Source organism: Vigna angularis, chromosome 1 (genome assembly GCF_016808095.1).
Source record: "Vigna angularis cultivar LongXiaoDou No.4 chromosome 1, ASM1680809v1, whole genome shotgun sequence".
Lineage (NCBI taxonomy): Eukaryota > Viridiplantae > Streptophyta > Magnoliopsida > Fabales > Fabaceae > Vigna > Vigna angularis.
In genome coordinates this window covers 61,114,036-61,140,673 of record NC_068970.1, presented here as the reverse complement: position 1 = coordinate 61,140,673, position 26,638 = coordinate 61,114,036, and the positions used below count along the sequence as shown (strand labels likewise).

The 26,638-nt window shown below is 32.2% G+C and overlaps 2 long non-coding RNA genes across 19 annotated transcripts; both read right to left on the bottom strand.

Moving 5' to 3' along the window:
• Window positions 1–5,537: 5,537 nt before the first annotated feature.
• LOC128195023 (uncharacterized) lies at window positions 5,538–12,794 on the bottom strand. Its single transcript, XR_008246571.1, has 3 exons — window positions 12,732–12,794; window positions 11,970–12,017; window positions 5,538–8,006 (listed from the first exon to the last, which is right to left on the bottom strand). It is a non-coding gene; the product is annotated as an uncharacterized LOC128195023 (long non-coding RNA).
• Window positions 12,795–13,094: 300 nt separating this feature from the next.
• LOC108346422 (uncharacterized) lies at window positions 13,095–24,680 on the bottom strand. Of its 18 annotated transcripts, none has more exons than XR_008246562.1 (6): window positions 18,748–23,346; window positions 18,120–18,297; window positions 14,204–17,551; window positions 13,719–13,791; window positions 13,477–13,581; window positions 13,095–13,147 (listed from the first exon to the last, which is right to left on the bottom strand). It is a non-coding gene; the product is annotated as an uncharacterized LOC108346422 (long non-coding RNA). The 18 variants fall into 18 exon arrangements; XR_008246570.1 differs by having other exon boundaries at window positions 13,096–13,147; window positions 13,477–17,551; window positions 18,748–19,382; window positions 20,531–20,601; window positions 21,431–23,346; XR_008246567.1 differs by having other exon boundaries at window positions 13,096–13,147; window positions 17,213–17,551; window positions 18,748–23,337.
• Window positions 24,681–26,638: the final 1,958 nt, after the last annotated feature.

The window sequence follows — 26,638 nt, the reverse complement described above, 5'->3', positions numbered from 1 at the left end:
ATGCTCATTGTTACCAAAAATTCAATGTAAAACCCACATTATAATCCATCAATTCCATACGAAATGAGTCACACAAACTGTCACACTATTCTTAAATCCATAAAATATATACAAAGCCCACATGATCAATTCCACACGAAACGAGTCTCACAACCCGTCATGCTTTGTTCAAAAATAATATTTATTATCTTAAATTCAATATAAAATGTACATTGTAATCCATTATTTCCACAGAAAATGAGTCTCACATAACTTCATCTTATTATTATAAATAATCATTGTTATCCATAAATTCAATATAAAATCTCAATTATAATTCGTCAATTCCACATAAAATGAGTCTCACAAACCATCATATTATGCTAAAAAATAATCTTTGTTATTCATAATTTCAATATAAAACCCACATTGTAATTCAAATTTCCAAACGAAATGAGCCTCACTATCATACTTTGTTCAAAAACAATTTTTGTTGTCTATAAATTCAAAATAAAACCAACACTGTAATTCATCAATTCCATACGAAATGAGCCACACAAACCGTCACAATACGCTTAAAAGCAATCTTTGTTATCCATAAATTCAATAAAAAAACCCATATTATAATCCATTAATTGCACATGAAATGAGCCACAAATCGTCATACTATGTTCAAAAACCATCTTTATTACCCACAATTTCAATATAAAGCGCACCTTATAATTCATATTGCCAATCGAAACGAGTCTCACAAACTGTCATATTATGCTCAATGTTAATCTTTGTTATCCATAAATTCGATATAAAGCCCACATTTTAATGCATCAATTTCATACAAAATTAACCTCACAATCAGTCATACTATGCTCAAAAAAAATCTTTGTAATCCATAAATTCAATATAAAGCTCACATTGTAATCCATTAATTCCACCCAAAATAAGTCTCCAGAACTGTCATTCTACGCTCATACACAACTTTTATTATCCATAAATTCAATATAAAGTTCATATTCTAATCAATCAATTTCACACGAAAAGAGTCTTATAAATCATCAAACTATGCACAAAAGCAATATTTGTTCGCCATAAATTATATATAAAGTCTACATTGTATTCCATCAACTCCACCCGAAATGAGCATTACATACCGTCATATTATGCTCAAAAACAATCTTTGTTATTCATAAATTAAATATAAAGCCCACATTCTAAATCATCAATTTCACACAAAATAAACCTCATAAACCGTCACACTATGCTCAGACATATTTTTTATCCATAACTTCTATATAAGCTTACATTTTAATCCATTTATTTCACACGAAAGAGCTTGACAAAATGTCATATTATGCTCACGAAATATTTCTTATCCATAAATATGAATTTCACATTGTAATTTATCAATTCTAAGAGAAATAAACCTCACAAACGGTCATTCTATGTTAAAAAGCAATCTTTATTATCCATAAATTGAAAATAAAGCCCATATTGTAATTCATATTTCCAAACGAAATAAGGACCACAAACTGTCATACCATTATTGTAATTCATATTTCCAAACGAAATAAGGACCACAAACTGTCATACCATTCTCAAAAGAAATCCTTGTTATCCATAAATTCAATATAAAGACTGTCAGAATATGTGAATTATTGTGCAATTAATATAGCAATTATGTGTAATCCCTAAAATTAAGGGATTAGGATTAGTAATTATTGGGCAGATTTTCTTTTATCAAGATCAGGTATTATTGGGTAGATATCTCCTAATTTAGAGACTTTATTTCAGGAGATATTTTACCTTAATTAGACAATAGTTTCTTTCTTTTTAAACACTTATGTATTGTTTCAAAAGCATGAATGAGAGAATAATTAATTCCAGCATCCTACTACTGTTTTACAACATGGTATCAGAGCTCTAGGTTTTTCCTAGAGTCCTGGTCTTTGTTTTTTGTCTCACGGCCTTCATTGTCGTTCCTCAACTATTGCTGGCCTTCATTGCCATTCTCGTCCAAAAAAAAAAAGGGGCAGCCTTAATTACTGCTGTTATTCTTTCCGCTGTGTTAACCTAACATCTGATTACAATGTCTGGTGCTACATCAAGTAGAGAAGTCTCCAGTCCTTCACACAAAAATGGAGAACTCCAAGGTCTCCGAGCGTCATACAGGTTGGATGGAAAAAATTTTCTCAAATGGTCCCAGTTTGTTTGAACCTATCTCAAGGAAAAAGGATGCCTGGTTTATCTCCTTGAAAATGGTCCAAGCATGGAGGATCCAGCTTTTGCAGCATGGGATGAAAAAGATTCTATGATTATGTCTTGGTTGTGGGACTCCATGGAAGCTACCATCAGCGACACTTGTATGTTTCTTAATACAGCTAAAGATATTTGGGACTCCATAAACCGCACATATTCTAAAGCCAATGATATTGCCCAAGTATATGAAATCAAAATAAAAACTGCAGCCACAAAACAGGGAAGCAAAGGAATCACAGAATATGCGACAATGTTGCAGAATCTATGGCAGGAATTTGATCACTACAGAGTTTTTGAAATGAAGTGTGCTGAAGATGCAATCCTCTTGAAGAATTTCATAGAGAAGGATCGTGTGTATGATTTTCTTGCAGGACTAAATCCTGAATTTGATCAAGTTAGAGTGCAAATTCTAGGGAGAAAGGATACTCCTTCTCTAGAAGAAACCATCTCTATTGTTCGTGCAAAAGAAAGTCAGAGGAGTGTAATGCTTGAGTCTCAACCAATAAATGGGTCTGCTCTACTTACCAAACCTGAACGAGTGGCAGAAAGGAAAAATGGGCATTTACTCAATATAACTCGGGCTCTTCTTTTTCAAGGGAATGTTCCAAAAAATTATTAGGGAGAAGTTGTTCTTACTGCATCATATCTTATTAATAGACTTCCCTCTCATGGCCTAAGTAATAAGAGTCCAATAGAAGTCCTAAATAATTTCTTTCCTCACTTTAAGAAATCAAATGGACTGATTCCTAGAATATTTGGATGTACAGCCTTTGCACATGTCCCTGTTCAAGCTAGAGATAAACTGGATCCCATGGCTGTCAAATGTATTTTTTTAGGATATTCAGCCACACAAAAAGGGTATAAATGTTATGAGCCTATCATTAAAAAATGGTATATCTCAGCTGATGTTACTTTTCTTGAAACTAAACCTTTTTTTAACAAAACCAATCCTACAAAACAATGTCTAGAAGACCCTCATGAAAATACTGAGTTCTTAACTCTGCCATATATCACAACCAACAGATCTGAGCCTCCAACTATGCAACATAATTCTGAACGAGGATAAGAAGCTATGGATACAAATTTCCCCATTGAAGCAACTCGAATAAAAGCTGACAATCCTCCGAGATTTAACAATGTTTACACCAGGAGAAAGCAAATTCCAAAGATGATGCAAGTCCATGAATCCAATCCAAGTTCTGCACCAGAAAATGAAGAAATACCTGAACCAGAAAATGAGATTGACCTTCCAATAGCCATCTGAAAAGGTACTAGAAATTGCACTAAAAAACCTCTCTATCCTCTCTCAAATTATGTTTCTTATGATAGATTATCAGCTAACCATAAAAGCTTTATTGTAAACTTGAATTATGTGGTTATACCAAATAATATTATTGAAGCACTAGCAAAGAAAGAGTGGAGAGATGCTATGCAAGTGGAAATGACAGCATTAGAGAAGAATAACACTTTGGAAATTGTGGATAAACCCAAAGAAAAGAATATTGTTGACTGTAAGTGGATATTCACAGTAAAATATAATGCTAATGGGTCACTTGAACGATACAAAGCAAGATTGGTGGCCAAAGGATACACTCAAGCATATGGAATAGACTATGAAGAAATGTTTGCACCAGTTGCTAAAATGAATACTCTAAGGATTCTTCTATCCTTAGCTGCTCATTTTGATTGGAAACAACTACAGTATGATGTTAAAAATGTCTTTCTTCATGGAGACCTAGAGGAAGAAATCTACATGAACATCCCACAGGGGGTTGAAGGAGATAGACAAAATAAGGTGTGCAGACTTAAGAAGGCACTATATGGACTGAAACAATCTCCTAGAGCATGGTTTGGGAGGTTCTCAAAAGTTATGAAGGGATTTGGCTACAAACAAAGCCAAGGAGACCACACGTTGTTCATAAAACATTCAGAAAAGGGGAAGGTAACAGTTCTTTTGGTGTATGTGGATGATATCATAGTAACTGGGAATGATGAGAAAAAGAAAAATTGAAACAAAGACTAGTCCAAGAATTTGATCTCAAAGAGCTTGAAAAACTGAAATATTTTCTAGGAATTGAAGTAGCATACTCTACCCAAGGAATCTTTATATCCCAACAAAAATACATAACTAATTTATTGGCTGAGACAAAGACTATTGGATGCAGACCCGCAATAACTCCAATGGACCCCAATCACAAACTGAGTAAATCTGAAGATGAACCAGAAGTAAAAAAAAGGATGTACCAGAGGCTGATGGAAAATTAATATATTTGGCGCATACCCGACCAGATATTGCCCATTCGATAAGTGTAATAAGTCAGTTTATACATGAACCAAAGGAGTCTCACCTTCAAGCTGCCTACAGGATTCTACATTACTTAAAAGGCACTCCTGAAAAGGGAATCCTATTCAAGAAGAATGAAAAATTGAACCTTGAAGCCTACACCGACACAGAATATGCAGGATCTCTAATTGATAAAAGATCGACTACTGGATATTGTACTTTCCTGAGTGGAAATTTAGTAACTTGGAGAAGTAAAAAACAGAATGTATGTCTAGATCATTAGCTGAATCAGAGTTCAGAGCACTTGCTCAAGGAATATGTGAATTATTATGGATAAAAATTATTCTGGATGATTTGAAAGTTGATTTGAAGGGTCCCATGAAACTGTACTGTGATAATAAATCAGCAATAGAAATTGCACATAATCCGGTTCAACATGACCGGACAAAACACGTTGAAATAGATAGACACTTCATCAAAGAAATATTAGACAAAGGTCTATAATGTATGGCATATGTCCGATCCAGGCAACAAGTAGTTGATGTGTTAACAAAAGGTCTCAATAGCCCTATCTTCCAAGATCTTATAAGCAAACTGGGAATGACCAATATCTATTCCTCAGCTTGAGGGGGGTGTCAGAATATGTGAATTATTGTGCAATTAATATAGCAATTATGTGTAATCCTGTAATTATGTGTAATCCCTAAAATTAAGGGATTAGGATTAGTAATTATTGGGCATATTTCCTTTTATTAAGATCAGGTATTATTGGGTAGATATCTCCTGATTTAGAGACTTTATTTCAGGAGATTTTTTACCTTAATTAGACAATAGTTTATTTCCTTTTAAACACTTATGTATTGTTTCAAAAGCATGAATGAGAGAATAATTAATTCCAGCATCCTACTAATGTTTTACAACAAAGGCCACATTATAATCCAACATCAAGTAATGGAAGAAATGACTAATCCCAACTGGTCAAAACAATGTTCTAGACTGATAAAAAAGTAACAGACCAATCTGATAAAAAATTATGCATTTAATTCATTCAGTCAGATAACCAGAATTGGCAGTTAAAACAATGTTGAGACAAAAATGGAAAAGCTCAAAACTCAATCCGAACAGCCTTTATAACTTCCTAGCTCTTGTACCAAGTTCATAGCTCTTCTACCAGTTTCAAAGAGATCTTATCAAATCAAAATAAGCAGGAACACACAACATCAATGATAATTTATTCATGAAGAAACCAATTAACACAGAGAAAAACCACAACCAAGAGTGTAGCATGGTCCAAGTCCGTCAACATTTAGTTTTTCAATTAGAAAAGCAAGTGCCCTTCCTTTTCTAGCAACTTGGGGTAATACATCCAAAGCAATACCATTGCTATAAATTATTTTCAATAAAATATTAGATCAAGACAAATCCAATCAACTAGATATCGATGTATACTTATCAGTTGTTTGTTTTTACAAATGAGAAAGGATGGCAAGAGAGTCTTACCAACCTATCAAAAAAATTATTTGCAGGCAAAGCTTTCAAATGAAGTAGACAAATTTCTACCATTATGAACTATAATCACACCCCATGTTTCTCTAGACATTTTGAGAGAGCTTTGACGACATTTGGGGCCTTCCTTTTCCCAAATAAAAGCTAACCTTTGTGAGGCCATTGTTCTGTTTCTGACTACAATTACTCCAGAAATTTCAAAGAAAACAAGTTGATAAAAGAATATCAACGCTTCTATATAATAGCTAATACCAAAATTCATTTAAGGCCATTCTCCTGAGCATGATTCAACATATAAAAATTCTGATAAGTATCTTATTTTTTAAAATTAAAAGATTACAAGGCAGTTACATACTTGCACAGTTAGTTCAGGAAACTTGGTTGTTTCCTCCAAAACCACGTCTGTGTCCCACCATGAGATGAAATTTTTTAATATAAAGCCCACATTTTAATCCATCAATTCCACAAGAAATGAGCTTCACAAACCGTCACACTATGCTCAAAAAAAATCTTTGTTATCAATAAATTCAATATAAAGCCCACATTTTAATCCATCAATTTCACACAAAATGAGTCTCACAAACCGTCATACTATGCTCAAAAGCAATCTTTGTAATCCGTAAATTCAATATAAAACTCACATTGTAATCCATCAATTCCACACGAAATGAGCCTTACAAACCGTCATTTTATGTTTAAAAGCAATCTTTGTTATCTATAAATTTAATATAAAGCCCACTTTTTGGTCCATCAATTCCACACGAAATGAGCCCCACAAAACGTCATATTATGCTCGTAAGCAATTTTTGTTATCCATAAAATCAATATAAAACCCACATTGTAATCCATCACAAACCGTCATACTATGCTCAAAAGCAATCTTTGTTATCCGTAAATTCAATATAAAACTCACATTGTAATCCATCAATTCCACACGAAATGAGCCTTACAAACCGTCATTTTATGTTTAAAAGCAATCTTTGTTATCTATAAATTTAATATAAAGCCCACTTTTTGATCCATCAATTCCACACGAAATGAGCCCCACAAAACGTCATATTATGCTCATAAGCAATTTTTGTTATCCATAAAATCAATATAAAACCCACATTGTAATCCATCACAAACCGTCATACTATGCTCAAAAGCAATCTTTGTTATCCATAAATTCAATATAAAGCCCACATTGTAATTCATCAATTCCACACGAAATGAACCTCACAAACCGTCATTTTATGCTCAAAAGCAATTTTTGTTATCCATAAATTCAATATAAAGCCCACTTTTTAATCCATCAATTCCACACAAAATGAGTCCCACAAAACGTCATATTATGCTCATAAGCAATTTTTTTATCCATAAAATCAATATAAAACCAACATTGTAATCCATCAATTCCACACGAACTGAGCCTCACAAACCGTCATACTATGCTCAAAAACAATCTTTGTTATCCATAAATTCAATATAAAGCCCACATTGAAATTCATATTTCCACACGAAATGAGCCTCACAAATTGTCATACTGTGCTCAAAAGCAATTTTTGTTTTTCATAAATTCAATATAAAGTCAACATTGAAATCCATCAATTCCACATGAATAAATTTCATAAGCATCTGAATTTTGTACTCTGAATAAAAGGAATTTTCTAGGGCTTTCAAAAATACAATATATTTATAGGTGGTCAAATCAATACAAGGTTCAAAAATATATTTGTAGGCAACAACTCATAAGCATCTAAAATTTGCATTGGGAATAAAAGAATCTTAAGGGATGCTAAAATCGGTGACCAAGCTCAATCACTAAAAGCCTATTGAAATCAAATAGGACAAATTTTCAATCTGATGTAAAATTTAAAAAAGAAAAAAGGCACATTGTTAAAAATAAGTGTGGCAAGAGGAGTCAATGTTACCTAGCTTGAAGATGATACAACAACAAGAAGAAGGCTACAACAACGGGACTGCAAATACAAGGAGTTTGGAACTGCAAAGAGGCGACATCATCAAGAAGGCCATAACAGAACAATAAACAACTAAAGTTTTAACATGCAAATGGTATAAAATGATAAGATTAACCAAAATACACAATTAAAAGTCAATTCGTTAAATGATTAATCTTGCACAAGTAAGAAACACTTATCATATCTCTCGCATTAAATTGACACGAGCAATGTAATGTAAAGATCAAACCATCAAAGTAGATTTTTCTTTATGAAAATCATATTTAAGCTAGGTACGTATATATTTAAGAAAATCAAATATAAACACTACATCCAAATATAACATAACCCAAGCAAGTTTATAGATTCTAACTAAGAAGTAAATTGATTCAGAGACAGATTAAGAAGTAAATTATATTTAAGAAAATCAAATATAAACACGACATCCAAATATAACATAACCCAAGCAAGTTTATAGATTCTAACTAAGAAGTAAATTGATTCAGAGACAGATTAAGAAGTAAATTTCTCAAAATCTGATTCGACCTAAAAAGATAACCTAATTTTTCCCTGCAAAGACAATCAAGTGCTATTCAATCACTATATATATTCCTCAACAAGCAAAAGAAACCAAAATATAAATTTCTTAAATCACTTATCACAAAAGCACTAATTTTTCAAGAAAACTTATTCATGACTAAAACTACATGTTAATGATAGAGCCAAAAAAATTGGACCAAAGTGATTAAGTGTAAAGAACCATACTGAAAAATGGAATCAACAACCCCTAATATGACAGGGAAAAGGATTTAAAGAATAAAAAAATACACAAATTCCCAACAAAAAATAAATAACATTTTCTTTTTCACAAACCTGCGTAAAAAATCAAGAAACACGAGATTTTCGAGAATAAAGCAAGACACAAGAACGAAAAACAGAAGACCCAGATGGATTAAAAGGCTTATCCAAGCAACAGAATCATCAAAAAAAAAACTTGTACAAGAGAAAGCAAGATGGTACTAGAGAGAGGAAAAGTTGTGCTCAGAAAGACTTGTGAAGAAAAAGAGAGTTTCTATAAGAAAAGCTTTATTAAAAATGAATGAGTCCGAAATGAATGTGAATTTTAGGGCTTTTATTTTTTTAGTGACGGAGAGAGAAAAAATTTTGAAGTTTTATTTTTACTTTTATTTTTTAATATTTAATTTTAAAAATTCGTATACAAGATGTGTACGTAATTTTTTAAATTACATTTAAAACGGATAATATTTTAAAAAAATCATTTTAACGCGCAAAAATTACATTTGAAAGAGTGTTGTAACGGGAGAAAATATTTATAGAATTTTTTTAATTAAAAAAATAAATATATGATTTTCTAGATTATTTTCTAGTACATTTTTTTTATTTTCCTTTTTTAGAAGATTAAATTACTACAAATAAAAATAAAAAAAATGTAATTGTTACGAATAAAATCATTTTCTTTTCAAGTAATATAATTTGCATGTAAATTATGGGTTGTTAATTATTCTATGCACCTAGGTGTTTTCTTTATTATCAATTCTTGATTCTCTGCACAATGAAACATGCAGCCAAAAAAAAAAAAACAGTTAGATGAAAACTGATTTTCTCTCTCAATTTACCAAAGGAAATAGGCCAAGTCAGCCTCACAAAGCTCTCACAACACTCAGGTTTCTCTCTAGAAGCTTTACACACTCAAAGGATAGGTTTAAAGAGAAATTTCAGTCTAGGCCAGAGAATCCTGTGGATCACCACTACCTAAGATGCTACATTCACACTTACCTTCTTTTCAAATCCCAAAATCCAGAGTGAAATCAGATTCTCAATCAGGAAATGGCTAGGCTAAACATGACCAGAAATCAGGATTCACTAGACTAATGATAAAGTGATGAATAAAACAGGACAGACATTAACCCAATCAAGCCTCAAGGTCATGACAATGACAGCACAACCGAGTAACTGACTCAAGATCAGATTAAGAAAGCAAAGAAAAGATCCAATAATCAACAGCAGAAATGATTTCACATGTGATGTAGACAAGACCAAGCAGCCAACAAGACAATCAAGAAACAAAGTTATTGATCAATGTAAGCACTCAAATAGAACCTAAGGAATAGAACTAGAACAGATTAATAAAGCAAGAAAAACCACAACAAGTCGAAACTGAAATCAAATTCAACTTCCACGACTGAATTTTCAAAACTGTTAAAGGACATGCCACAAAGAAACCAGTCTGTATGTTTAAATCTGATTTTCTATTTCGAAAACTGGTTTTAACTGGATTGTACAGGTCTGAAGCTTTTTACACTGAATATATCATCTTCATGTTGTTTTTTATTTTAACATCACAGATCCTAGCTTTTGCTACAATCAAATGCTTATGAAAAGATCCAGTTCGCAAAATTAAGCACTGTGTCTCCACTTGCACACACAAAATGAACTTAAGACGGTGGTTTCAAAAGGTGAAATTGCACAAAGGTTGATATAATTCGAATTAAACTATCTCAGCATATTTAAAACATCAAAACAAACTGGTTTTGTACTCAGATTGGATGCAAAGCACAGTAATTCGAAAATACAACTTGCAATATCCAATTATGCAATCAAACAGCTCAACCTCACCACCAATTTTAAGTTTTAATGATTCAATTGACAAATTAATGATGAGAATGGCTTTGAAACAGCAATTGAAACTTCATAAAGACTCTAAGAATGTACTACCAGAAGTCCAGCAATGATTCTAACGCTCAACCACATTAAAACAATTCAAATGACTCAACTAAGGTCGGGCAGATCGGTCAACTGCAAGTTTGATCACTGCTGGAGTTTTCAGTGCCACCAAGCTATTTGCTTCAGCAAATTCATGGCTCAGAAATCAAAAACAGCTTTGAACACAGAATTTATGACATTTGAAGCAATTAAACATGACTGTAAACATGACAGGACATGATTCATCAATTAAAATGACTCAAGACAAGAAATAGACCGAATAAAATGAGCAAAAATAATGAATCAAAGCACAGCTCACAAACACAGAAAAACCTAATAGTAAATGCAATGGAATCAACCAAAAACAGAATTAAACCACAAGACATTGAAGAACTTGTAACAAACAACCGGGAAGATTGAAGACGCAAAAATCAAAATAAGACTCGAGAATACTTATCTGTTGAAGACGCACAGACAAAACAAACCAAATCATGAAAGGAACCAGGCTCTAATACCACATGATGACCCCCTAGTTATGGCAGATTGGAGAAGGTGTCAATGTTAACTGGCTTGAAGATGGTACAACAACGAGAAGAAGCTACACCAAGGAAACGAAAATAAAAGGAGGATGGAACAGCAATGAGGTGACATCATCAAGAAGGCCGCAGCAAAAACAATAAACAAGTAAAATTTCAACAGGCCAATGGTTTAAACCGTTAAAAAGTCAATTCGTTAAAACGATTAATCCTGAATTTCTTGCACCTGTAATTAACATTTGCCATATGTCGAGCATTAAATTGACACAAACAAACTTAATATAAAGATCAAACAGTTAAAGAGAAAGATAGATGTGTATTAAAAACTAACTTGCTTGAAGAACACAATTGTTTGTTCCACTTCTCTTTCCTGTTTTATTCTTTGCATCACAATAATTCTACTCAATAATCCATTTCTAAGATCAAGAATTCATAATTAATTCATATAATTCGAGGCACAATATTTACTCAAATTTAAAATTGGAGGGACATTCTCATCTAAGTTTTATAGTATCCATAAGACTATATTTATAGGTTGTCAAATCAATATAAGGCTCAAAAACATATTTTTAAGCAATAACTCACATAAGCATCTAAAATTTACTTAAGAGATACCAAAATTGGTGACCAAGCTCAATCCCTGAAAGCCTATTATAATAAAATACGACAAATTTTCAAACTGATGTAAAATTGCAAAAAAACAGGCATATCACTGAAAAGAATTGTAGCAAAACGAGTCAATGTTACCTAGCTTAAAGATGGTACAACAATGAGAAGACGACTACACCAAGGGAACTGCAAATACAAGGAGTGTGGAACAACAATGAGGCGACATCATCAAGAAGGCCACATCAGAATAATAAACAACTAAAATTTCAACAAACAATTAGTATAAACAGTTAAAAATAAACCAAAATAAACAGTTAAAAAGTCAATTCGTTAAAATGATTAATCCTGAATTTCTAGCACATGTAATAAACATTTGTAATATCTTTGGCATTAAATTGACATGAGAAAACATAACATAAAGATCAATCTGTTAAAGAGATAGATAGATGTGTATTCAAAACTAACTTGCCAGAAGAACATAAATTTTTGTTCCACTTCTCTTAACTTTTCTATTCTTCTCACCACAATAATTCTTCTCAATAATTCATTTCTAATATCAAGAATGCATAATTAATTCATATAATTGGAGGCACACTATTTACTCAGATTTAAAATTGGAGGGATATTCTCATCTTAGTTTTATAGTATGCATAAAACAATATATTTGTAGGTTGTCAAATCAATACAGGGCTCAAAATATATTTCTAAGCAATAACTCACATAAGCATCCGTAATTTGTATTGTGAATAAATGGAATCTTAAGAGATACCAAAATTGGTGACCTATCTCAATCCCTAAATGCCAATTGTAATAAAATACGATAAATTTCCAAACTGATTTAAAATTACAAAAAATAGGCATGTCACTGAAAAGAATAGCGCCAAAAGAAGTCAATGTTACCTGGCTTGAAGATGGTGAAGATGGTACAACAATGAGAAGAAGGCTACCCCAAAGGTACTGCAAATACAAGGAGGATGGAATAGCAATGGAGTGACATCATCAAGAAGGTCGTAGCAAGAAGGTCGTAGCAAGAAGGTCGTAGCAGAACAATAAAACACTAAAATTTGAACAGACTAATGGTATAAACAGTTAAAAATAAACCAAAATAAACAGTTAAAAAGTCAATTCATTAAAATGATTAATCCTGAATTTCTAGCACATGTAATATACATTTATCATATTTAAGGCCTTAAATTGACTCGAACAACATAATATAAAGATCAAACAATAAAAGAGAAACATAAATGTGTTTTAAAAACTAACTTGCCTGAAGAACACGATTGTTTGTTCAACTTCTCTTTCCCTCTTGATTCTTCCTAATAGTCCAATGCCAAGATCAAGAATTCATTTAATTCAGAAAATTAGAGTCACAACATTTACAAAGATATAAATTGGACGAACATCCTCATCTCAGTTTTATAATGTCCATAAAACAATATATTTATAGTTTTTCTAATCAATATATGGCGCAAAAACATATTTGTAAGCCATAACTTATATAAGCATATGAAATTAGCATTGTGAATAAAAGGAATCTTAAGAGATACCAAAATTGGTGACCAAGCTCAATCCCTAAAAGCCTATTGTAATAAAATATGACAAATTTTCAAACTGATGTAAAATTACAAAAAAACACGCATGTTACCTGGCTGGAAGATGGTATAACAACAAGAAGAAGGCTACACCAAGGGGACTGCAAATACAAAGAAGTTGGAATGGCAAACTGCTGAAATCGTCAAGAAGACCGTGCCTGCACAATCAAACACTAAAATTTCAACCGGCTACGGTTGTAAATCATTAAAAACAAACCAAGAAAATCGTTCAAAAGCTCCCTCGTCTTTTGTGTATGCTACTGTGATGTTCTGTTATTTTGGAATTCGAAAATACCTGGAAGTCCCATGTCACTCCTCTAATCATGAGAGTAACTGGTGTCATCATCCGCAAGTTACTTTTAGTGGAACTACCAAGAAAGAAAGAGCAACACAAACAACAATTACTACCCAGATATTTCCATCATAAAGTCCCATACGCAAAAGCCAACTAAATTCTCTTAACAAGATATTTCTCTATTGCTTCATCACAAAGCTCAATTTCCCAGTTCCTTTCTTCATAGGTTACATCAATAAAAATATCATTTATCTCCTTTTTCTGCAACAAAGCCTCGAGTTCTCATCTCCTCAAATAGCTTCTTAGCTTGCACAATATTTCTTCCTCTTACAGAAACATTTATAAGAGCATTACAGGAAGCAACAGTTAGACTAAATCCCTATTCAACCATTTCTTTATGCAAAAAGAATGCCTCTTTCACATGTTATTTCGAATACAATACTGCTTCAAGAGAAAAATGAATGTTGTGGAATTCCGCCTTATACCTTTTTCGAAAATCCATTTAATTAGTCTTTCACCATCTTCAAACATTCCTTACCTGAAAACCCATTCATTAGCACATTGTATGTAACAATTGTAGGATGAAGTCTTTTACCAAGCATAACCCACGGCATTTCACAAGCCTTGGCCATTTCACCCATCTTACAATAAGCGTCCTTGAGCGTATATGTAATGGTGTCAGGATAAAACCCTGCCAGATCCGTTTCTTCCATAATCTTTATTGCTTGCTCTATATTTCCAACCGTACAAAGACCATTGATTAGTGCATTATATGTGCGGACATTTGGTTGAAGGCACAGGCCATCAACCAACGTTGTACAAGTGACAACATTAGGAGTCAAACCCTAATCAACCATCTGGTTGTGAAGAGAGAATGTATCTTTCATCTCTCCAGCCTTGCAATGACAATATAAGAGCAGTATAAGTAACTTCATTTGGTTCCAAACCTTTTCTAAATATTACACCAAATGTGTGCTCCCACAACCTTTCCAGCTTCCCAAAGCCCATTAATCATGGAAGTATAAGTCAGGAAATCAAGAACTATTTTCTTATGTCTCATTTCATCAAACAGTTTGTATGCAGCTGAAACATTCCAGACTTGCCGAATCCACAGATGAGAGTTGTATACACAACTTTATCAGGAAAAATCCTCTGGTTTATCATCTCCCTCAGGACTTGCTCGACTTCAACTACTCTACCAATCTTACAAAGAAGGGAAATTACGCTTGTGTATGTGTATTGATTTGGCTTACACCCCTTTCCCTTCAACTCTTCCAGGAGCTTCAAGACCTTTCTTACTTCAAGACCTTTCTTATCTTTTCAACCTGACAGTATCCATTAGTTATAACACTATAACTTACAACATAAGGAAAGCTCCCCACAAACTCCATTCGTAAGAGCAGATTATGCATTTCTTTTAACCTACCCAATTGACAAAGAGAATGGAGAATAATATTATATGACATGGTGTTCCAACAAACACCCACTTCCGGATACTCTCTCAACATATTAATTGTCATCTTTTTCCCATCAAAACTGTTGAATAGCCTAGCTAGAAACAAATTACAAGAATCTACAAAAACAAGAACGTCGTTGTTTACCAATTTATCAAATAGAATTTATGAACCTCTAGAAGCCACCCGCTTTATCAAGAACTTGGAACAACACATCAAACACAAAGGGATGTGCACCCGAGTCTTTGACCTCTTGGTAAATTGAGTAAACGAGTTACTAACATCCAAAAGAGGTTTTTCCCATAACTCGAAAAACCAGTCTATGAGGTGTCCTAAAGTCCTTAGAACCCACACCAATCTGAACAACAATGCAAAGGGCTTCCAAAGAAGGCTGCGCATCCAGTTGAAGAAATCCAACACCAGTTTATAACCATCATTGATGTTCATAAGAATGCACGCCAACTCATATTCATAAAATTAATATATATGAAGTCAAATTATAATCCGCAATCCTTCCAATTTGGCCCAACAAACCATCAAAAGATATACAAATAATTCATCAACTGTCTGAATAGGAGCAACTCAAAATTAAGAAAGTCAGACTACACTTTGACAACTCTATTTATGATGGGAGTGCTAAAAATATATCCATATGGAATTTGCAAAGTGAATCAAGAAAATTAAAGCGCAATTTGAGATTTCCGTGTGGGAAAACTCAAAATATTCCCTTATGGAACTTGCACTGTGAACCAAAAAAATCAATGTGTTATCCAATAGTTCCCTTAAGGGTGAATGCCCACCTCAAGTTATAGGGCTTTCAAAATTGCAACCACACCATCAACTCATACAAAGCTTATATGTAAGTAAGGGTGGGCAAAGTGCACTATACTGCACACTATACTGCACTGCACTATAAAATAATTTAGGAAAACTGAACTAAACTAAAAAATAGTTCAGAGTAACTGAACTGAACTATTTTTTTAGTTCACTTATAGTATAGTGCAGTCCAGTGAACTATTTTTTAATTTACTATTCAGTCCAGTGAACTATTTTTTAATTTACTATTAGTGCAGTTCAGTTAACTATAGTTCAGTTTCATGCAAAGCAAATCCAGTTACAAATGCATCTTGCTTTTCAAAAGCCTTAGTTCAAAGGTGCTCCAGAAGCAACTAAAGATCTGTCCAAAAAAAGTACAACAACGATATAAACAGTGATTAAATAAAATATTTATACAAGCTTCTTTCAAACTAGTAAGTTATGCTATGATCTCATACCCAGATGTAGAATAAACACATTTTCCATAGCCTAAAGAGAAAAGAAAAACAGAAGTTCAGGATGATTTCTCTTTCAACATCGGTATGAACAACATTATCAGCATACACTAATATTAAAATTCCGCTCATTTCAAAATTATTGATGTTTCCACATTCAAATATTCTACACTTAATTTCCCGAAAACATTCTGTAAAGCATTATGCAAATACTGCGTAACATGTACTCATTATGATGACATCAGGAATATAATCCAAAGTATGAAGCTACTTTACTATATATATACTATATATAACAACTTAGCATAATTGCTTATTCAAAAGTAAGCGTTCTGGTATCTTCTAAAAGAATATCACATCTCATAGTTACAAAAACCTGTAGCAGTTTTTCAAAGAAAACAAACTAATTTGATCTTATGCAAATGCATAAAAAGAAAGCACCCATACAAAAAGTAAATGGTTTGATTGGATGGAATTGCAGTTGCTTAAGTTAAGCACCTGTCTTTTCAACACCTCACAACATTCTCAGGCAAAAAGTTCCATAAATCTTTGACATTATTCATCAGCATATGAAAGTGTATTTATATTTATATATTTATATTTATCAATCACACAAGTACTGTTATTCATTATTACACTCTAAATCACTATGGTACCAAAAGTGAAAGGATGCTACGTAGATAATTAACCTGAAACACTCTAAATCACTATCAGAACATCTCAAAACACTTAACATAATTAACCTAACGAGATAAAAATTTTGACTTACTAGGGTCACGTTTGGTCAAAGCAGCAATGCCTCCAAAATTGTATGCAATATCGGAATTTCCATTTGTCTGATAGTAGCTATTGAAAGCATAGGAAGCATGAGAAACAAGTGTGCCTGGTTCAAAACATGGTCCACCTTGCTGGATAGCTTTGCAATTTGCCATTCCAAGTCCACAAGCCCAATCAAGAGCATTTTGCATGTCATTTTCAGAAGCACCAAGACGAGCCACACACCAAGTTGTGCCATCAATGAATGTAGTGTTTCCTTCAGGTGGTGACATTGTTGTCACTGGGATAGCAGCATCTGATTTCTGTTGCACCACGATTTCCCTTGCCATGGCTAAATATTTTTTCCAAAGTCATGGAATCAAGAAAAACATAATAGTATTAGTTATTAAATAAATAAATAAATCAGCAATGACTAAATATAGTGAAAATCATGTGGCAGCATCAACCTCTGATCCACCAATAACAACACAAGAAAAAGAACTACTGAATAAGAGAAAAAAGGGGCACCATAATCTAGGCCAAAAATATAAGTATAACTCTAAGCCACCAAATGACCTTTGTAACAATCAAATGTACCATCAAGTGTGATCTTCACAGTATAAACACAACAACTCCTAATGATGGTTTTGCTAGCATCCAAAGCAGCCATGTAGAATTAAGAATGGACACAAAGTTCAAAGACGAAATCAACTAAAAAATAGGAAGGGGATAAACCGGCACAATTTAGAGCAAAGGCACAAAGGTTAGAATAAAGAGTAGACATAATACCTTTGCAAATTCCAATGGGAGGTTCAACTATAGGCAACATTGGTGGAAGAGTGGTTTGAGCAAGAGAATTAAAGATGCCAATTGAAGAATAGAACTTAAGACTAATGAATTAAAGTTAAGAAAAATCTCACCAGATATCTCCCACTTGTCGAATTTGACCAGCCACAAACCCAAATTAACCTCCGCAACGTCAACCCACACTCGATATTATTGATCCTTCTTGTCACCAAAAGCCTTTTCTAAGGTACCTATAAATTGGTGTATAGGCTGATCAACTCCTGAATGATGGACACAGTTTCCTGTATAATGCTAAAAATAAACAAAAAAGAAAATTGAGAAAAGAATAGCATCAGATTCTCTTCAGATTAACAAATATACATAAAAAGCCCCTCGGGTTTCATATAAATGGACAGAAAATAAATGGCGATATGAAAGTCTAAATTTCATAGATCCTATATCAACAGAAACTTCATGTCTTGTGATTCTCCTTTCACTATTTATGATAAAACAACGTCTTTTCAAATCCACCATTTCTTTTCTCATGCAATTTAACCTTGTGTCTGGTTTCTTTTAATACTCTAACGGTTCTAGGTATTCCAATTCCAAATATCATTCATTGTTCATGTACTCAAAAGATTCAGCTCTGATTAAGCTTAGATATGGATTTGCAGCTGAGTAAAATTTTACAATTGGATCAAACTTACAAAGACTGCTTTAAAATTGTGCATATACTGCTTAAGATTCTAAACTTCACCACACCTCTCTCAAAATATGTAGAACATCACTACTTCATGGCTAGGATCAAGAACTTTTCCGCTCGACATGCAATCTCCAATATCTCTTGGAGACACATTCTTTCAGTTGGCTTGAGAGAAGTCACTGATGGCTTGCAGAATGCCAGCTGCACATCTTTCAGTTGCATGAATTATTTGGGGATTGCTCCTTGCATTTTCTGTATACCAATGAAGCAATTATTCCTGTGCATTGCTGACCTTCAAACTCAGGAAATGACGACATTTGGGGCCTTCCTTTTCCCAAATAAAAGCTAACCTTTGTGAGGCCATTGTTCTGTTTCTGACTGCAATTACTCCAGAAATTTCAAAGAAAACAAGTTGATAAAAGAATATCAACGCTTCTATATAATAGCTAATACCAAAATTCATTTAAGGCCATTCTCCTGAGCATGATTCAACATATAAAAATTCTGATAAGTATCTTATTTTTTAAAATTAAAAGATTACAAGGCAGTTACATACTTGCACAGTTAGTTCAGGAAACTTGGTTGTTTCCTCCAAAACCACGTCTGTGTCCCACCATGAGATGAAATTTTTTAATATAAAGTCCACATTTTAATCCATCAATTCCACAAGAAATGAGCTTCACAAACCGTCACACTATGCTCAAAAAAAATCTTTGTTATCAATAAATTCAATATAAAGCCCACATTTTAATCCATCAATTTCACACAAAATGAGTCTCACAAACCGTCATACTATGCTCAAAAGCAATCTTTGTTATCCGTAAATTCAATATAAAACTCACATTGTAATCCATCAATTCCACACGAAATGAGCCTTACAAACCGTCATTTTATGTTTAAAAGCAATCTTTGTTATCTATAAATTTAATATAAAGCCCACTTTTTGATCCATCAATTCCACACGAAATGAGCCCCACAAAACGTCATATTATGCTCATAAGCAATTTTTGTTATCCATAAAATCAATATAAAACCCACATTGTAATCCATCACAAACCGTCATACTATGCTCAAAAGCAATCTTTGTTATCCATAAATTCAATATAAAACCCACATTGTAATTCATCAATTCCACACGAAATGAACCTCACAAACCGTCATTTTATGCTCAAAAGCAATTTTTGTTATCCATAAATTCAATATAAAGCCCACTTTTTAATCCATCAATTCCACACAAAATGAGTCCCACAAAACGTCATATTATGCTCATAAGCAATTTTTTTATCCATAAAATCAATATAAAACCAACATTGTAATCCATCAATTCCACACGAACTGAGCCTCACAAACCGTCATACTATGCTCAAAAACAATCTTTGTTATCCATAAATTCAATATAAAGCCCACATTGAAATTCATATTTCCACACGAAATGAGCCTCACAAATTGTCATACTGTGCTCAAAAGCAATTTTTGTTTTTCATAAATTCAATATAAAGTCAACATTGAAATCCATCAATTCCACATGAATAAATTTCATAAGCATCTGAATTTTGTACTCTGAATAAAAGGAATTTTCTAGGGCTTTCAAAAATACAATATATTTATAGGTGGTCAAATCAATACAAGGTTCAAAAATATATTTGTAGGCAACAACTCATAAGCATCTAAAATTTGCATTGGGAATAAAAGAATCTTAAGGGATGCTAAAATCGGTGACCAAGCTCAATCACTAAAAGCCTATTGAAATCAAATAGGACAAATTTTCAATCTGATGTAAAATTTAAAAAAGAAAAAAGGCACATTGTTAAAAATAAGTGTGGCAAGAGGAGTCAATGTTACCTAGCTTGAAGATGATACAACAACAAGAAGAAGGCTACAACAACGGGACTGCAAATACAAGGAGTTTGGAACTGCAAAGAGGCGACATCATCAAGAAGGCCATAACAGAACAATAAACAACTAAAGTTTTAACATGCAAATGGTATAAAATGATAAGATTAACCAAAATACACAATTAAAAGTCAATTCGTTAAATGATTAATCTTGCACAAGTAAGAAACACTTATCATATCTCTCGCATTAAATTGACACGAGCAATGTAATGTAAAGATCAAACCATCAAAGTAGATTTTTCTTTATGAAAATCATATTTAAGCTAGGTACGTATATATTTAAGAAAATCAAATATAAACACTACATCCAAATATAACATAACCCAAGCAAGTTTATAGATTCTAACTAAGAAGTAAATTGATTCAGAGACAGATTAAGAAGTAAATTATATTTAAGAAAATCAAATATAAACACGACATCCAAATATAACATAACCCAAGCAAGTTTATAGATTCTAACTAAGAAGTAAATTGATTCAGAGACAGATTAAGAAGTAAATTTCTCAAAATCTGATTCGACCTAAAAAGATAACCTAATTTTTCCCTGCAAAGACAATCAAGTGCTATTCAATCACTATATATATTCCTCAACAAGCAAAAGAAACCAAAATATAAATTTCTTAAATCACTTATCACAAAAGCACTAATTTTTCAAGAAAACTTATTCATGACTAAAACTACATGTTAATGATAGAGCCAAAAAAATTGGACCAAAGTGATTAAGTGTAAAGAACCATACTGAAAAATGGAATCAACAACCCCTAATATGACAGGGAAAAGGATTTAAAGAATAAAAAAATACACAAATTCCCAACAAAAAATAAATAACATTTTCTTTTTCACAAACCTGCGTAAAAAATCAAGAAACACGAGATTTTCGAGAATAAAGCAAGACACAAGAACGAAAAACAGAAGACCCAGATGGATTAAAAGGCTTATCCAAGCAACAGAATCATCAAAAAAAAAACTTGTACAAGAGAAAGCAAGATGGTACTAGAGAGAGGAAAAGTTGTGCTCAGAAAGACTTGTGAAGAAAAAGAGAGTTTCTATAAGAAAAGCTTTATTAAAAATGAATGAGTCCGAAATGAATGTGAATTTTAGGGCTTTTATTTTTTTAGTGACGGAGAGAGAAAAAATTTTGAAGTTTTATTTTTACTTTTATTTTTTAATATTTAATTTTAAAAATTCGTATACAAGATGTGTACGTAATTTTTTAAATTACATTTAAAACGGATAATATTTTAAAAAAATCATTTTAACGCGCAAAAATTACATTTGAAAGAGTGTTGTAACGGGAGAAAATATTTATAGAATTTTTTTAATTAAAAAAATAAATATATGATTTTCTAGATTATTTTCTAGTACATTTTTTTTATTTTCCTTTTTTAGAAGATTAAATTACTACAAATAAAAATAAAAAAAATGTAATTGTTACGAATAAAATCATTTTCTTTTCAAGTAATATAATTTGCATGTAAATTATGGGTTGTTAATTATTCTATGCACCTAGGTGTTTTCTTTATTATCAATTCTTGATTCTCTGCACAATGAAACATGCAGCCAAAAAAAAAAAAACAGTTAGATGAAAACTGATTTTCTCTCTCAATTTACCAAAGGAAATAGGCCAAGTCAGCCTCACAAAGCTCTCACAACACTCAGGTTTCTCTCTAGAAGCTTTACACACTCAAAGGATAGGTTTAAAGAGAAATTTCAGTCTAGGCCAGAGAATCCTGTGGATCACCACTACCTAAGATGCTACATTCACACTTACCTTCTTTTCAAATCCCAAAATCCAGAGTGAAATCAGATTCTCAATCAGGAAATGGCTAGGCTAAACATGACCAGAAATCAGGATTCACTAGACTAATGATAAAGTGATGAATAAAACAGGACAGACATTAACCCAATCAAGCCTCAAGGTCATGACAATGACAGCACAACCGAGTAACTGACTCAAGATCAGATTAAGAAAGCAAAGAAAAGATCCAATAATCAACAGCAGAAATGATTTCACATGTGAAGTAGACAAGACCAAGCAGCCAACAAGACAATCAAGAAACAAAGTTATTGATCAATGTAAGCACTCAAATAGAACCTAAGGAATAGAACTAGAACAGATTAATAAAGCAAGAAAAACCACAACAAGTCGAAACTGAAATCAAATTCAACTTCCACGACTGAATTTTCAAAACTGTTAAAGGACATGACACAAAGAAACCAGTTTGTATGTTTAAATCTGATTTTCTATTTCGAAAACTGGTTTTAACTGGATTGTACAGGTCTGAAGCTTTTTACACTGAATATATCATCTTCATGTTGTTTTTTATTTTAACATCACAGATCCTAGCTTTTGCTACAATCAAATGCTTATGAAAAGATCCAGTTCGCAAAATTAAGCACTGTGTCTCCACTTGCACACACAAAATGAACTTAAGATGGTGGTTTCAAAAGGTGAAATTGCACAAAGGTTGATATAATTCGAATTAAACTATCTCAGCATATTTAAAACATCAAAACAAACTGGTTTTGTACTCAGATTGGATGCAAAGCACAGTAATTCGAAAATACAACTTGCAATATCCAATTATGCAATCAAACAGCTCAACCTCACCACCAATTTTAAGTTTTAATGATTCAATTGACAAATTAATGATGAGAATGGCTTTGAAACAGCAATTGAAACTTCATAAAGACTCTAAGAATGTACTACCAGAAGTCCAGCAATGATTCTAACGCTCAACCACATTAAAACAATTCAAATGACTCAACTAAGGTCGGGCAGATCAGTCAACTGCAAGTTTGATCACTGCTGGAGTTTTCAGTGCCACCAAGCTATTTGCTTCAGCAATTCATGGCTTAAGTGGTGTGCTCCTGTTACTAACTCACTCGTGCAGATGGCAGAATTAATGTATATTGATCTTGATAAGAAACTCAAAACAATTTATACTTCACGAGCACTTTAAATCTGAGATTAAGGTCACTATCATGCACCCGAGCTCACAATGAATGTGTCATAGCTTATATGGTGTGCATCAACTGAGCAATTTATCCAAAACTTCAAAAACCTCAGAGACATCAAAAACAGCTTTGAACACAGAATTTATGACATTTGAAGCAATTAAACATGACTGTAAACATGACAGGACATGATTCATCAATCACTACCAAAAAACTGAATTTTATTAGGGATTATTTTAGTCAATACCGGAGGTTTTAACTCCCAAAAAATTCACTTCCCACGGTTGAGAAAACCGATGGAAAATCCAGCATCGGTAGTGATTGTATGCGGTTTTCCGTCCCTAATCTAATCAAATCCTAAAAATAAATATAAAAACGTTTTTTTTCTTCCTGGAAAACTAGCAAGCATCCATTTTCCTCAAATCAAACCCTCAACACACGAATAAACATTCAATTAACAACTCCAAAAAATTGAATCCAGTGAAAAATACAAGCAATTTCATGGGAAGAGATTCGAGCGTGGATACAAAAAGGGAATCAAGGTGAGGGCTTTTGGGGCTCCACGAAACTTTTCGTGACTAACCAAATTGACAGGGAAGCATCGTAGGACTCTTATCGACATTCTCTTCATGGTCCTTTGCTCTCTTCCTGGCATGCAACACCGCCACCCTTTTCTTCCAAGTGCAGCAACATTTTTCCACAGCAAAAGCCAAACCTGAAGGCTTGGAGCAGCGAAGCTGAGCAGAGTCTTGGGCGACACTTTACCCATTCTCTCGTTCCGCACGTTCAACCCAGCCGGAAAAAAGAAAAATTGAAAAAAAATCAAGAAGAAGAAAAGAGAAAGAGAAAGGTTAGTAAATGGTGATGGTTGTGAGATGAAAGGTTAAAATAGAAATAGAAACAGAGAGAATGAAAGTCATTCCCTTCCGGCCAAAGTCAGCCGCCGTCACCCATTCCCATCCAGCAAGAGTTGTTGGTCGCAACGCAGGTCCTCTTTTCCTTCCTCGCCGCTTCCGCCGCCAGTAAACAGTGGTCTTCTCTTCGTCTGTGGGCACAATCTGAAAGCACGGGCTACCATCCCATTTCGACGAACCAAAGCGGCTAGGGATTTTTGCTTTGTTAGGAGATTTGGCGGTAAGTTAAAAACACAAAATTTTAAAATATGAATTAAAGATCACGGGATGCAATATTTATTATTTAAATAAATAATTAATAAATGTTAGTTGCGGTTTATAACAGTAAGAAAATTTTAAAAATAAAATAAAAATAATACATAACTGCAGATTTTCATCTGCCTAGAGTTATATGGGTTTTCAAATTCGGAAGAAAACCACTTCTATAATATATTATTCCTGTACTGAATTAAAATGACTCTAGACAAGAAATAGACCCAATAAAATGAGCAAAAATAATGACTCAAAGCACAGCTCACAAACACAGAAAAACCTAATCATAAAATGAAATGGAATCAACCAAAAACAGATTAGTTATTATAATAGAATAAAATGAAATTAGTACAATTTTGTTCTAATTGTACTACTTCTATTTTGTTTTCAATTTTAATCTGGTTTAGTTTTTACCACTGGTTGCTATATTAAGTCCAAAATATGGATATCATTTTATTTTTATAATAGAAAATATATATTAATATGGATATCATTTTATTAAAAACATAAATTAAGTAATTACCATTTAGTAAAAATATGATTATACTAAATATTTATTAAACCATGGTATGTCCTTTTATTAAAAAAAAATACAAGAAAAGTGGGTATTTATTTTAACACTGCAAAAAAATTATTAAATAGTAACTAATTTTAAAAATAAAAAATAATTAGTTATTATCAGGTTAAGTAATATTATATAAATTAAAAGTTATTGACATTTAAATTATAAATAAAAAATTATAATTGTTTTATGAATTAAAATTTAAGTTAGTGACTACAGTTTTAGTTACTAATCAATAATAATAAATATCAATAAATTAATGTTTAAATTAGTCTTTAATTTAAAATTAGATACTATTTTAAAATTAATAATAATAATTAGTTAAAACTTTGATAGTTAAATTAAAAATCAATTTACATTGTCATTCAGAAATTAATTATATATTTTTTATTTATAATAAAGATATTAAAAAACTCAGTTTTTATTTTATAAAATGATATTTAATATAATAATTAATTATTTCTTTTTATAAAATTTATTGCAATACATAAATTTTGAAGACACGTGACGTTAGTAAAAATGAAGAACTGGTGTGGAGTTTCTTATTGAAATTAAATTTTAAAATCAAGTCTTATTTAATTATGGTCTCAAACGAAAAAGAAGAAGAGAGTTTCTATAAGAAGTTGGTAAAGCCATGGTGGACGAATGGTGGCTTGCGGTGGCCTAAGATGGTTCCCGTTGGCTTGTGAGCAAGCAAATAATGGCTCACAGAGTCCTAAATCCCGTAAATGTTCAAGTTTCTTTTAAAATGAATGTGAGAGAGTCCAAAATGAATGTGATTTTTAGGGTTTTTATTTTTTTTAGGGACAGAAAGAGAACAAATTTGAAATTTTATTTTTACTTATATTTTTTAATAATTAATTTTAAAAATTCGTATACAAGTATGTAATTTTTTAAATTACATATAATATCCTTAAAAAAAATCCCATTTTAACGCACAAAAGTTACATATTTATATTCATATAATCTCTGAAGAATGTTAAGAGAGGAAATATTTATAGAATATTTTTAGTTAAAAAAAATATTTATAGAATTTTTTTATTTAAAAAAAATATTTATGGAATCTTTCTAATTAAAAATAAATAAATATATGATTTCTAGATTATTTTTTAATTCATATTTTTTTATTTTTCTTTATTAAAATATTAGATTGTTACACATAAAAATAAAGAGAATATAATTGTTTATGAATGAAAATCATTTTCTTTTTCTTCGACTGATATTATTTGCATGTAAATTATGGTTTGTTAATTATTCTATGCACCTAGGTTTTTTTCTTTATTATCATTTTTCTCTATCTTATCTTCCAACAATGTTACTATGCAAGAATAGTGACGAGAGGGGACAAACGAATTCATTGTGAGTGAGT